The following is a 15,172-nucleotide window of genomic DNA, read 5'->3' on the forward strand; positions in this document are numbered from 1 at the left end:
CTAAACCCCAGTGGGTCGGAGCACAGCCACCTGCTGCCTGGGCACAGGTTTCTGCAGACCTTACCCACAACCTGCTGGCTGGAAAAGGTTTGATCAGCCCCAGGGCCATTTGCTGAGTGTTACCCCTAAGGCAGGCTCTGGGGGACTGTGGGGGGGCCAGAAGTGGGGGGTCTCAGAACAGTAGATTTTCTTCCAGGGGCCCCTTCCCGGGGCGGGGGCGGGGGCCTCTGCTAACACTTTGGAGCTGCTTCTGGAGCCCAGAGCTAAGCCTTGACATATGTTTCTTCCTGCGTAAAGATCATACCATCTGCTCTGGATCGATCGGGTGCCCACCGGGCATCCTCCCCCAGCCCTCCAGCAAGCCCTCAAGGGAAATGAGATCTTTCCCACTCTGTGTGTGAGAGTCCGAGGGACTTGGCCAGGGGCATTGCTGTCTCCTCAAATGTCCCATGTCACAGGAGCGGGGTCTTGGGGCTCACCTGCCCCCCCACCTCCCACCCAGGTCACATACACGGGGCTGGGGGGGGTGCTGCGCTCCCTACAGACGGGGAAACTGAGGCTCAGAGCCGGGAAGGGGCAGATCTGAGTTTCTCTCCCTCGCTGCAGACAGTCTGAGGGAGTCATCCCAGGTCAGCAGAGCCTCGGCGGTGGCGTCGGGACAGCAGCCGAGCTTTGGCTTCTGCTCGTCACGACGCGCCGCGAGGGGAGGGCAGGTGCGGGGGCCGAGGGGGCCGCCGGGGCCTCTTTAATTCATGAGTTACTGGCAGAAGCGCAATCTCGAGGGAAGATTGATGACCGGCTGCAGGTATTGGTGGGTGGATTCATAAAGCTGTCAGCAGCCGGCCGTAAATCAGATGAATATTCAAGATTCCGCCTCGGGAGCAGTTCTCCAGCGCTGGCAATAACAAGATGGATTCGGCGCAGGAAGCCAAGCGCGGTGGCCTCAGAAGGCCCCTGGCCCCCGGAACCGGGCTCCTCCCGCTTGCAAAGAACTTCTGCTTTTGCTTGGAAAACTTGGGCAGCTTCAAAGAGAGAGGAGAGGAGAGGTGGTCCTGGACCCCAAGCTCCCCCCAAAGACCCCGTTCTAAAGATATTTTTTATGTAGGCAGAACTGACATGCGGTCACGCACAGGCCCTTCGTGGAAAGTGGCGTGAGTCTGGATGCCTCTGTGTCACTCCCCAGATCAAGATCTGGAACATTCCACTATCGCCCAGAGAGTTCCCTTCTCTAGGGACCCCTGACTCCCGGGCCCCGGCCACTGCTAGTCTTGCTGTCACTAAGGGTAGTTGTGCCTTAACCCGTGAGAGACCGAGTCTGTGAGAGACATGCGTTCAGCTTGAGGGTCTGTGGTCCCCACTGGGAGGGTCACCGCCTTTGGCCGAGCCATCTCCCCCTGCCCGACCCCTTGCTCTGTTTCCAATTCTGCCCAGTTGGGATGGGGCCACGGCGAATGCCCAGGCTGGTCTTCCTGGGCGTGTCCCATTCCCACGTGGGGTTCTGATGGATCTTAGGGCAGTGGGGGCACTTTCCAAATCCCTCCCGTGGGTGCCACTGCACTCAGGGGGACAAGGCAGACCTCTCCTGTGCGTGGCCACAGGCCCTGAGGGACCCCCCCCACCCCGGCCGCCACTGCCCTCATCTCAGGCCATGGTCCCACCTGCTGGCTGGGGTCAGACCTCACCCCAGGGCCTTTGCATTGGCTTCTGCTGGGAAAGTGGTCAAGTCGAGGGGCCTCACTTGGAGATGCCGGTGTTTTCTCCTCCCTCACCCCTGTGTCCTCTGTAGCCACCCACAACAGGGCCCCACAGGCCCACGAGCAAGAGACCCAGAGGAGGCAGAGGCTGCAGCAAGGACCCCTGACTCGCCACCGTCCCACTGGCCTGCAGGGGTGGGCCCCACGGGAGGAGCTGCAGCTGCCTTTGGCCTTGGGGAGTTTGCTTGCTTGGGGCAGGTGCTGGCTGTGGTCACCAAGGGTGGTCCCATCAGGGGCTTCAGCCTGCAGACCAGGACACTGAGGGCGCCAGAACACCCCGGGCCCCTCAGTCTCTGGCTGGGGAGGTCCACCTCTCCCCGGGGGTCAGGGGAAGCCCTGAGGGGTCGGACATCTCCCCTGGTCAGCGGGCACTGCACTGGGCTCCCTGAGTCCTCCCTCCTGGGGTCCGTACCCACACTGCAGGGCCATGTCCTCCAGGGTGGGGGCAGATGTTTCTACCCCCTTCTCCAACTCCTACAAGGGGCATTCTCTCCTAAATCCTCTGTCCTGAGGTACGGACCTCGAGAAGTTAATACATGAGTGACCATCTTCCCCCTGGGCCCCCCTATGTGTCTGGGGTCCCTCTCTCTGCCCCAGGACTCCTCCATGTCCCTGAAGTCAGATCAGAGCCCCCGAGGATGAGGAAGCCCAAACAACCTCTGTGCACAGGACCTGCACCCCTCTGCACCCCACCTCCTCCTGGGGAGGCTGTGGCCAGGGGACACGTCCCCCCACCTCCCCTGCCTTTGTCTCAGAGCTGCGAGGACTAACAACAGCTGCAGGTCTGGGGGCGGGGGAATTGCCCCAGGGGGTCACCCAGCCGGACCTGCCAGCTACCTGGATTTCTCCTTACGAATACTGGAGCACCCACCAAGCCCCCAAATTGGCCCCCCCAAAAGCAGGTACCCCAGCCATCCCCCCGTGGAGTGAAAAGTTTTCTGCCCTAGACTTCCAAAGCCCGAGGAAGAGCCTTAGCAACCCAGGCACGTCAGCGGGCAGACAAGTGCGTCATGGAAAACTTGGAGGCTGGCGACTGGACCGCCTCTGCAGCAGAGCCGAGTCCCCAAACGCCTGGAAAACAGCATAATGTATTCCTGTCTGCAGCTCTGAGCGAAAGCTCATTTCGCGTCTTGTGTCTCCATTTCCTGAGGATTAATAAGTGTGGAGGGGGACTTGGGCTTCATGCCGAATATTTATTTAGTCAATATACACATCAATTTAGCAAATTAGAGATTGCAAGCCATTTCTAAGCAATGCTGTAAAAATAATAGCTGTACTTTAAACTTGTAATGGATTTTGGTGTGGGGGTGGCACCTACGTGCCTGGCACTTTATGAGCACGAAGTTTAGTTCTCCTTGAACTTCACTGAATGTCTGAGTCATCGTGGGTGTTTGTGAAGATAACAGACACCTCGACACTGTCATCCAGGTGCACAAAAGGGGTCTGGGGTCCTGAGAAGCATTTGGAGAGGTTGAAGGGTGGGGGCTCTGGGGTAGGTGACCCTGCATTTAGACCAGGACCCTGACCGCTCCTCCGTGGCTGCATGGGGGTCCAGGGCTCGGCTGGAGCACAGTGCCCTTTGGGGCTGGTGTCTCTGCTGTGGGGGCTGCTCTGGGTGTCGTCGAAGGATTCTCCCAGCAGCATCCCTGGCTTCCACGCACCAGATGCCGTTAACAGCAGACCCTCCCCAGGTGTGACAAGCAGCAATGCCTCCTGACATTGACATGGGTGCCCTGGTTTGGGGAAGGGGCCAAACCTTCCCTCCCTTGAGAACCAGGGACGTGGAGCGAGTTCTCAGACCCCCGGAGCCTCAGTTTCCTCATGGAGACCCTGTTCTGGGAGCAATTACCCCCTCCCCACCACCACCCACTGAGATGGTGGCAGCAGCTCAGACCTCACTGGGGAGAAAACTGGCTCGTCTCAGCAGGGAACTGGGACTTGCCCCGGGGTCCGGGGCCAGCAGGGGCTGAGCTGGGGGTACGAGCCGCGTCCTGGTTCTTGGAAAGATCAATGGCTCCTTCTCACCCCTCAGGCCGCTCTCCAAATGTCACCCCCTCAGAAAGGCCCCCTCGGTCTGCCTGGTCTGCGGTCGGGGGGAGGGGGTTATCCCCTCTCCCCACGGCTCTTTTCACCACTGTGGTGCTCTTTCTAGGGCTGTGCCCAGTGGGCACTGAGCATGTGGGCATGTTCTCTTTTTCTTGTCTGTCTCCCGACTGGCAGGCTGGCCCGGTCAGTAGTCACTAGGGGCTTTCTCCATCTTGTCCCCTGTGTGTTGCCTGGCACATAACAAATGAACTAAACAATAACAGAGCTTCCCGTTGACCCACACCATTCATTCTCTCCATATTCTTTAGCAATGAGGCCTCTGATTTTTAGCTTCTGAGTACATGGATGTGGACCAAGTGCTGGCCAATGAGATGTAAGTGGAAGTCTTGTGTGTGGCATTTACCAGGAGAAAGCAAATTCTTCCTTACCCCAATCTCTTTTTTGATGTCTGGATTGGGGACATGATGGCTGGAGCACAAGCAGCCACTTTGGGCTATGAGGTAGAAGCTTTATGTTGAGGATGGAGGGGCAACACGGTAGAAGGGACCTGGACTCTGGTGACTTCTGCGGTTACCCAGGCTTCCCTGTTCTATGCACCACACTGAGGTTAACCAATGCTCAGGCTTCTGGGAGTCCCCAGGGTGGAGGAAGAAGCCAACACTGTTTGTTCTGTCCACGTTGTTTGCAGATCAAGTGGTTTCATGGGGCCCTTCGGTTAGAAGGAGTTTTCGCCTACAGTGTTGGGGGAATTCCTCCAGCTCCCAAGGTCTGAGGGCTGCTAGTGGCACAGGAGGGAGGCGAAACACTGAAGGTCAGGAGGAGGGCATAGTCAAGGGCCAGGGTTCGAGCTCAGGAGCCAGAGTTCTTAGATAACATGCTGCTTCTGTGACCTTCAGCCAAGTACTTTCAGTCATTCATTCATTCACTAGTTCATTCATTCAATGAATCCGACTCTATACTTGCTAGAGGCTGGGGACCAGAGGCTGACACCACAGCTTCTGGGATCCTTGGGTGAAGCAGACTCACTGGGAGAGAGTCTGGGACAGACCAGGAACCAGTCAATGTGGAAACAGGTTTCTGCTTTGACATGCCCAGCCAGGAGTGAGCGGGAGTGGGCCGGCTGCAGGTGGGGAGAGAGGCAAGGGCTCTCTGAGCAGGGAGTGAGGCCCACAGAGGGGCAGGAAGGGCAAGGGGGCAGAGGGAACAGCCAGTGCGAAGAGGAACGGGAGGACAGCCAGGGGTCTGGGAGGGGGGCAGGAGGGACACACGTCCGCCCCGATTTGCTCTGTGGCTGATATTTTCGGCTGCTACTCATATGCGCTCTCGGCATTCTCCCGATGGTGCCCAGCCAACTCCCATGACCCTGGGGGTGGGAGGGCTTCCTCAGACCCCCGGAGCTGCTCTTCCCTGCTGTGTTCAGGCTGCTCACACCCCACAGCCCCCACGGGGGTGCAGGCCTCAGCCCGTGGCTGCCTGGGGTGGTGGAGAAACACGTCAGCACACTCCCCTCCGACTGGAGAGACTTCGATCTCAAGGCCATGGGTGGGGTACCATACATAGTCTCCCAGGGCTCCAGCTGCCCACGAGGGTCACCTGCTTGCCCATCCTGGCCCCCCGCCCGGCCCCCCTCCCCCAGCTCTGCCTGGGTTGCTCATGCCCTGTCCTTGCTCCTGGGAGAACCCCACCTGAAACAGTGTCAGTTCATTTAATCCTCACAGGAACCCTGGGAAGGACACACCGTTATGGCTTCCATTTTACAGAGAAGTTAAGTCACTTGGTGAAGGACACACAGCAGGTGGCAGAGCCAGGACTTGGACCCAGACAGCCCGTGTTAGCGCCTGGCCCCCAGCCCAGTCACGTTTGGGTCTGGCTCTGGTTTGAAGGCAGCGCAGGGCTCGGTGGGGACCGGCGTTCGCCCACCCTGGTCCCTCGTGGCGGCAGCAGCAGCGCTCAGGGACTCGGTTCCAAAGCTGGGTCCGGGTCCTCACTCCTGACCTACTGAACCGGAAACTTGGTGTAGGGCCCGGGATCTGCCCCCAGCGGCCCCTCTGAGAGCCATCTGTATACATGAGTGGCTGGCTTTAAAAGGTTCCCTGTGGCTGTCACGCAGGGGTGGGGTGGGGGCAGCAGAGTGGGTCTCTGTCCTGGGGGAGGGGCTCCGGCTGAGAGATGGGGGCTGTGGGGTGGAAAGAATGCATCGGATTCAAGCCTGGGGCTTGAACCACCAGACCGGGAGATGGATGGGGTGTTGGTGGTGAGGCCCAGGGGAACGAAAGATGACCCCTAGGTTTGGTTGGTGGCTTCAGCCAGCAGGTGGGTATAGGTCTGGAGTGGGGAGCACCAGGGGTGAAGCCAGGGGGAGGGATGGGGTCGGGGTCCCCCTGAAGATGGGGGCTGGTGCACATCGGATGGAGCTGCCACCTTGCGACTGACATTTCACCCTTAAAAGCAAGACACTCCCCGGGGGTGCTGGCTACCTCACAGGACAAAACTAAATTGTGCAACCTTGCAGGGCGGGGGGCCGGTGCACAGGGGGAGGCAGGGGTCACCGGCTGTGCTGATGGTGGCACTCGAGCTCTGAAATCCAGCCCCGTGGGTTGTGAGGGGCTTGGGGATCCTGGTGCCGGGCAGCTCTGCCTGGAGACACCGAATTTCCAGCCCCGTGGCCCAAGACCCAGCAGGGAGGGCCAGGCAGGATGGAGCCTCCCCCGGCTTGTCTCCTGGCCGTGGAAGGATCTCGGTCCTGCTATCCTGACTGCGAAGCCCCCAGGGCTCAGGGGAAAATAAACAGCTAGACTCCACAGTTGCACGAAAAGCTTGAAAACAATGCCTGTCCACCGCCCTGAGCTGCCCCTGGGGCTGCTGGGAGGACACGGTGGGGGAATGGGTGGGAGGGGCACCTGCCTGGTGCACAGCAGGCCTCGGCTGACCCTGCACCGCACCCTGCACTCCTGCTTGCTCAGACAGGGCTGCGTTCTGACGGGCCTGGCTCTGGGGCCAGAGCCCCAGCTCAGAGGCGCTCTGTCTCAGGGCGGGGGGGTCTGAGTGGAGAAGCCTCTCCCCGAGTCTCTGGCCCACGGGGCCCCCAGACTGTGAGCTTGCAGCTCCCCCTCCAGAAATACCTCCAGGTTCAAAATGAGCCAAGGAGCGAGGGAGGGACAGCAGCGCCCCCTGGCCCTGGGGCAAAGTGCGGGCCCAGGCCCTGCCTGCCCTTTGAACTGCCCGACTTTGGGGAGTCTGCTGTTCTTGCAGGTGTTGCAGAGGGGTGGGGGGCGGGGAGAGCTGGTGGTCCACGCAGGGTCCCCTGTACTTGCCCACCCTGCTCAGGCAGGACTTTGCACACCTTGATTTTCTTGACCAGAGTGGTGAGCTGGGCCGTGGGGGGAACAGCGTGAACGGGGCTGGGGGAACCGCCGCCAGCTCATCCAAAGCCAGCGTTCCAGGAAGAGATCCAGCCCTGGCCACTTATTAACCATTTTCTGCAATGGGGCCGTGGCTATGATGGCTTCCCCAGGCCACAGGGGGCCCGGTCCAGCAGGGCTCTGTCCAGCGAGCAGACTGGCCACTGCAGTGGGCGTGTTCTGTGACCTCCTCAAGGCAAGGGGAGGGGAGGGGTCAGCTCGAGGGACAGGGGTCAGCACTTCCTGACGCCCCTTCCAGGCCGCGATGGGTGTGGGACAAGAGGCGATTCGCAGAGATGCTGGGACCGATGCACTGAAGCTGGGCAGCCCTCGAGGTACCTGAGCCCCTGGAAGGAGGGCCGGGGTCTCCTTGGTGCCCTGGGAGCCGCTACCAGTTCACAAAACACCCACAGAGCAAGAGCACCTGGCAGCATAAGCCACGCCAGGTGCAGACATGAATAAGGAATCAGAGGTGTGAGAGGCGTGTGGTCTAAAAAAACAGCACTTGGGGCCCTGGCTGGTGTAGCTCAGTGGATTGAGCGCGGGCCTGCGAACCAGAGTATTGCGGTTCGATTCCCAGTCAGGGCCCATGCCTGGGTTGCAGGCCAGTTCCCAGCAGGGGATGCATGAGAGGCAACCATACATTGATATTTCTCTCCCACTCTTTCTCCTTCCCTTCCCCTCTCTCGAAAAATAAATATTTAAAAAAAACAGCGCTTGTGTGTATCGAGCAGCTAGCTACTCCACGTCAGGCACGGGCCCGCATGCTCAGCACCTGCCCACCTCACGTGGTCCCCACCTGAGTGGTACAATCTGTCATGAACTCCACTTTCAGGGCGACGGCCACAGAGGCTCAGAGGGGTGGAATCCTCACCCGGGACCCCAGGCCCACAGAGCAGGTTTGAACCCTGAGCCCCTCAGCCCCCTCTAAGCCAAGTGTGGCACAGGCCTGAGATGGAGGGGGAGGGGGACCCCAGGCCAAGGGCCAGGTCCCCACCATATAGTGGGTGGGGCAGGTGGGGAACTTTGGGGACATGCACACCTTGAGGGGTCGCCCCCCAGGGCAGGCCCGAGACCCTTTAATACCAGGTGGAGGGAAGGGGCCTGAGCAGGGGGTGGACTGTGTCTATGACGACCGGGCCGGGAGTTGGACTCACCCCCGTGGTTCTGTCCTGAGAACAGTGGCACCCTCCTCACCCAGTCCCATGTCCACCCAGCACTGCTTGCCTCCAATGGGAACTACGGAGCTGCTGAAGGCCAGTTGCAGGGCCACACATGGCCATTAGATGGCGCATCTGGGGGAGGCAGGACTCTCAGGGCAGAGAAGCAGGAGACTCTTGCCTGGAAGAGGGACCGTGGAGATGAGGCCAGAAGCCATGAAAGAAGCGGGAAGGGCGCCCATGGTGGGGGAACAGCATTATGCAGGGCAGGGCTGAGGGCGCCAGGACCCAGATGCGGTAGTCTTGTTGGGCCTGCAGAGCCCAGCAGGGGGTGAGGAGACAGGTGGGGCTGGGGAAGGCTGGGGCCAACTGGCCTGAAAGCCAAGTTCACGGGCCAGTGACTCCCCATCACTGAGGATCGTGGAGGGGGGAGTGTGGCAGGACTGGAGTGGCATCTCCCAGTCCCCTGGGTGCCGAGCGGAGAATAGACAGAGAGGCAAGAGGGGAGGTCAGTGGGGCAACTGCCACGGTGTCCGGAGGAAGACGGTTGTGGCCAGAGAGGGCGGCTTCAAGGGCAAGGCAGTGGTGGGTTAGTGAAGGCACTGACGAGGGCGTGTTGTCGGGAGACCCCTCTAGGAGATCCGCCTGGGTCCTGGGAAGGCATGATGGGCAGGGGCTGGGGACACCCAGAGCCCCCTGGCTGGGCCGGTCCCTGGTCCTGGGGCACAGGGAAGGGTCAGAACCCACAAGGCTGGTTCTTACTCCGGAGGAGGCGGGAAGGGCCCTGTCCCACCCCACCCAGGGAGGGCAGGCTGGAGGGGGTCCGGTGGGCAAAGGGTGGGGGACCTCCATAGGGGCACAGGCACTGAGGCTGGGGGTGACGTTCGGGGTCCAGGGAAGAGCAGAGATTTGGTCTGGGCCATGCATGTCACCCTTGGAGAGGGCCAGAGGGCCCAGAGGTGGGAGGGCAGCCCCGCACCCCGGGCAGAAACCCTCTGGCTGCCGGTGCCACCCACAGCCAGCCCTTGGCAGTGTCCTTAGATGTCCCCTGTCTGGAGCCAGAATAGCCAGAAAAATCAATGCGTAACCTGGTGACTCCAAGGGGAACCTCGGCCACCACATCAGCACGAGGACAGAGACCTGGGTCTTTGTAAACACCCTGCCCACAGTCCCCCACCCGCTTGACTCCTTGTGGGAGCACTTGGTGGTTGGGGCCAAAGGGAAGTGGGTGAGGAGACCGCAGGATTCCCAGGGCACCCTGATCTTCCCTGCGATGCAGGCCTGCTGGGATGGCTTCCTGAGGGACCTCAGTGTGGGGAGGAGACAGGACCACCCTGGCCTGGGCACAGGGGCAGGAGAGACAGGGGCCAGTTTAGTAGAAGGAACAGGCTGTAAGCTAAGCTCCTCATGTTGGCCCAGGTGTGAGGTCAGTGCAGACCAGAAACCAGGCTCAGAGAGGGTGTGTGCTTGCCCGCAGCTGCACAGCCTGGGAAGAGGGCTCGATCTGCTGAGGCTGCTCTGGGGCTGGCCCCTGACCTCCGGGTCAGGTGGACAAGGAGGCCTCAGGTCCTGCAAAGGACCGAGGTCAGGAACTGCTCCTTCCCTGTTCTGCACCCCTGAGAAGCAGGACTGTCACCAAGATCAGCCTGGGAGGGGGCTGCCGGATGCCGATTCCTGGCTCACACCTGTCCGGCACGGCAGCACCTCTGGGCTGGGAGCCCTGGCACCGGCATTTCCAGGGTGTTCCCATGGGTGCTGAGTGTGGTCCATCCAGGTGGAGCCCGGGGTGGGGGTGGTGCTGACCCTTGAAAATACAGCAAGGGCCTCGGGATGGACCCTGAGGGACTGACAAGGTGAGGGAAGGCGTTTCCAGGACAGAGAGATAAACACTGATTCAGGGAAAGTTCATCGTGGGGGAGTGAGATGTTGGGTGGGGGGTCCCAGCAGTGAGAGTTCAGTGGAATCTCCAGATGGAGGGCAAAGGCCCAGAGGCTGGAGTGGGGTGCTCCTGGACCGGAGTGATCAGTCCTGGGGAGCCACTGAGGGCGTGATGACAGGTGGGTGGGGCCCAATCTTGAAAGGCCCTGAATGACAGACTCAGTGTCCAGGTTTCCAGCCCCCACTGGGCATCATTCACCTGCAGGAGCGAGCTCACTTGTTCATTCGTTCATTCATGAAATATATGTATTTCATCCCTACTTGTGGGCCTTACATTGCTCTTGACACTGAGTAGAAACAAACAGGCAGACCACCACCCTGGTTCTGCAAAGAGTATCATCTGGGAAGAAAGGTATCATCTAGTGACAAGAACGAGGACATAGAAGGAGGGCAGATGACCCTGGTGCTCTGGTGGGAAATAGCTCACAGATGTGGCACGTAGAACCTGGGGGCACAGGGAGGGTCTCCCGGAGGAGGAGGACATTTGCAATGAGGCCGGGAAGAGGAGTCAGCCTGAGGACTCACGGCAAGAATGGGAGGCAGAGGACATGTGTGTACAAAGGTCCTGGGGCAGGGAGACTCGAACACATCCCAGGTCGGTGAGGCTGGGGCTAGGGAGGGAGCCAGAAGGGGGTCAGGAGGTGAAGGCCAAGGGGCCAGAGGGGTCAGGCCAGTCCTCCACACCAAGTCAGGAGCAACTCTGAGCAGCGAGCTGCCCACACAGGGTTTTCAGCTGGGAACCGTCTGATGCAGTTTACACAAAATGCAGATTCCCAGGCTGAAGATCTGCCAGGACTTGGGACTCTTCCTGGGCGGACTTGTGAGTGTTCTGGACTTTGCCACACAGCATGTGATCCTGTAGGTGGGGGTGGTGAGCAGGAGACACAGGGAGAAAACTCAAGACAGGCAAAGTTAGACCCAGGCAGCCAGAAACAAAAGCTACCAGCTTCCAGGGAGAGGCTCCGGGAGGAGGGACAGGCAGCGGCCCCCCGGGAATGAGACATCAGAGACGGCTGGACCCCGAAAGCTCCTGCAGGGACTGGAGGCAGAAGCACCCAGAGGTCATCCGGAGGACACACACTTCTGGGCGGAGCGGGGTGATGTGCAGGGTACAGGGTGGTCACCCTGCTTTCACAGGAACTGCCAAGTTGGGGGTCCACAGAGATGGGAGGGAGTAGGGGCGTCTTAGAATCCAAAGACTCAGTTTTGGAAAGAACCCCAGGAACCAGCCCCAGGTTCCTGGGCGAGTTCAGCTCAATGGGGCGGCAGAGACCTGACCCCTGACCCACTGCCCTGTAAACAGCTCGCCTTAAGCTCTTCGCAAAAACAGATCGGGGGCGCCACCTGGTGGTCGAAGCTATGTTCAGGGCGCAGGAGGACGGTCCCGCAGGTCACCTCTGTTCTTGTAGGTGTTTGCAGCTACCCAATTCTTATACGTGCCGGGCAGGAGAAGGGAAGAGCCCAGGAAGAGCAGAAGGAAACGACCCCTGGAATTCCTCAGCCGGAGCCAGCATCTCCTCATAAGTGCACTGCCTTCCACCTAGACTTCCCATGGCGAGTGTCTCATCATCCAAAAAGGGAGCCTTGTCCCACAGAGAGTCCTGTGACCTGCTGGGGTCGTCCCTGGGCAGCCAAGGCTGGTGGCTGTCTCACGGTGTCAGTGAACATCCTCTGTCTTCACAGTCTGAGAAGCTGGGCCCGCACTTCGGGCGCACCCAGGGGCTGGCTCGGGGCCGACTCAGCGCCACAGATTTATGGGAGCAGAGTGAGTTTTCCAGAGTGCTTCATTTCTGCTTTTGTTTCCCTGGAGGAAGACTCACTCGAAAGCCTTCAGGCCTGTGACGGGAAGGGGTGTGGGTAAAGCCACACTCGGAGGCAAACACTGGGGCGCTGGCCCCGGCCACTGCGGTCCCCCAGGGCCTGCCTGAGAGTGGCCACACCAGACTTGGAGTTGGAGGGTCCTGATGGCCCACAAGGGACACAGGGGCTGGAGGCATGCATGTGGGGAGCGGCTGCCCCCGGGCTGGGCGGGAGGGGGCCACACCCAGCAGCGTGGCCATGGTGGTCCCTGGTGTGTGAGGTGGTGGGAAGGGGCAGCCCTGTCAGGGGTCTGCTTATGTCTGCCCAAGGCACTGAGCTGTGAGTGCACTGGGGGGTCGGGTGCTGAGGTCCTTGGTGATGGGTCACGGAGGGTGTCACAGCCCAGAGAGTGACTGTGCATCAGCTACTGCCCACCAGGCCTGGACCAGGGTGACCTGGGGGCACTGTGGCTCCTGACGCCGTCTTCCCTGAGACGATTGTTGGACTAAATATTGGGGCTCACTCGGGAGTCACAAGGAGGGGGAAGGGGCCTGGGAGGGCAGGATGCCGGGAGTGGGATGGGGGACGCCTCTCAGGTGGGGGCGGCTCAGGACTGGGTGTACGGGGGACGTAGTTAGCCACGGCACTGATGCAGGGACTTCCGGGAGCAGGCACTGGCCCATCTGAGCCTGACAACTGTCTGGAGGGGGAGGAACAAGGCTCCCATTTGACACTGTGGAAACTGAGGCAGAGACAGACTAGGCGTCTGCCCAAGGTGGACCCAGGTCAGGACATGAGGGCTGACTGCTTGGCAGGGACTGTCACCCTTCGGGGCCCTGCTGCATTCATCAGAGGGGACCCCATCCCCACCTCCTCACCTCCCAGACCAGAGGTATCTCCCATGCAGACGGGCCCCCAAAAGCACCTCTCTGTCCTCTGGGTCTAATCCTGGCTGTGTGACCTTGGGCAAGTAGCTTAACCTCTCTGTGCCTCAGGATTTTCAGCATGCCAAATGCGATGGGAATCCCTTTCTTCACAGATGGGATGGGAGGTCTAAGTGAGGGGGGACAAGGAGTCCCATAAACATCAGCCCCTCCTGGGGCTCAGGGCTGCAATGCTGCATGAGGGCTGCAGGTGAGGTCCTCGGGCTGCTGCAGGAGCTGCTCGGGGACTTCTTGGGGTAACGGCTTGTGGGTGTGTTCTCCATCAGGGAACTTCGGGGCACTAGTATCATTGATCGAGGCAGCCCTCTGGTATGGGCAGTGCAGCAACTTAACCTGGCGTCTGTGGTTGGGCTTAGGGTGCTGTGCATCCCCCAAATCTATGGGATAAATGTCATGTGTCTGGCCACTTTTAGGGGAAACCCTGGAAGTTCACAAGCTCAGCCAGTGCCGCCTCCAGACGGCGGCCAGGCAGCTAATGGCCAGCAGAGGGCGCTCGGCCCAAGGCTGTGAATGGCTGGAAGCAGGCTCAGAAGGCGTCTGGGCAGGAAGATGTCAGCTGTAACTTGGCTGGGACCCGGCTGGGCCATGGCTGGGCATCCTCCTCCTGCAGATGCCCTCTCCTACTACAGAAGCTGCTGGGGTCACAACCATTCGGCGGTCCATTTGTGCCCTGGTGTACCCAGCTGGGGAGCTTTGAAAATTATTCCTGCCCAGGTCCCGTCCTCAGAGACTGTCTTCAGTTGGTCTGGCGTGGGTCAGGACAGATGTCCCCAGGGCTGAGACTCACTGTGCAGGATCCCCTTTGACTTCCCCAATGGCCTCTGGGGAGGTGCTGTCCTCATTTGTACGCATTTTATAGTCAGGAGCTGAGGCTCAGAGGGGACGAGACTTACCCAAGGTCACACCCAGGGTGCCCCCAGGCGGTGACACTGAGCCCCAAGCACTCTCTTGCCTTCACGATATTCACAATGACAGCATCACCTCCGCACTGCTGATGTCCGGAGCTTGAGGATTTTCCAGGATTCAGGGCTGGCTGTCCAGCCCAGCAGAGTATGAGGCTGAAGGATGCCTGCCCACCCCCACCCCCCCAGTGCAAGGAGGTCCACACCCTAAGCCCCCTGAAGCTGTGAGCACAGCGCCCGGACAAGAAAAACTGGCTTTGTCGATGTAACCAAGCATTTTGAGAGAAGTGGGGTATTGGGGGTTGGCAGAATGGGCCCCAAACAATCACACAGGTCCTTCTAAAAGGTGAGGAGGAGGGAGGGAAAGAGGGAGAGACAGGATGGGAAGCAGCTGGGTTGGAGGAGGAGGGAGGGCCCAGCTGAGGCAGCTCCTGGAGCGGGCCTGCGGGGCGTTGGGTTCTGCCCTGGAGCCTCCGGGAGGAGCCGGTTCAGCCGACACCTGGACTTCCACCCAGACGCCCGAGCTGGGGCACGTCTCCTCCCGACTGTGAGAGAATAAGGCTGTGCTGCTCCACACTCTTCCTCGTGGCCATTTGTTACAGCTGCCGTGGGAAACCACCCCCTTCCCCTTCCTGCGTCCACCCATGACAGCCAGCCCTGTCTCCTGACTTGTCACATGTCAAGGATGTGGGTACAGTGGGCCTCGGGCAGGGGAACCACCGAACTAAAGTTATTCTTTACTGAGTTTTTCCCACGGGTGGCCTCGCCAGCTGCCTCCCCCACAGTCTCCTGTAACCCTCTTGGAAACCTGCCCCGAGGGGGCCCGATGGCCTCCCAGCTTGCTCTGCAGCAGAAGGCACAAGGTTTGGAAGTGGACAGCGGGGGTGGGCACACTCAGACAGGGAGGCCAGAGCTGGGACCCACCCCCAGGACCTCACGGCCTCTGTTCCAGGCCCGCGTGGGCACCCCCCACACTTCCCATGGGTGTCTGGGGCTGAGGCCGCTGTCCCTGGCCCCAGCACTCCTGGCTTGGGGGCCTTTTCCTGGCTGGGTTGCTTCTCCATCAGTCGAAGGAGACTTAGCTGATGGCAGCAAAGGCCAAAGGTTCCTGGGTGGGGGTGGGGCTGGAAATCGGTGAGTCACAAAAACTGGGGCCAGGCGGTGAGAGCCAGGCCGGTTGTTGAATCCGTAACAGCTTCTTCAGCAGCATGGTCAAGGGCACTGGCT

This window comes from Artibeus jamaicensis, unplaced genomic scaffold, assembly GCF_021234435.1.
Source record: "Artibeus jamaicensis isolate MK-2021 breed Jamaican fruit bat unplaced genomic scaffold, CSHL_Jam_final contig_685, whole genome shotgun sequence".
NCBI lineage: Eukaryota > Metazoa > Chordata > Mammalia > Chiroptera > Phyllostomidae > Artibeus > Artibeus jamaicensis.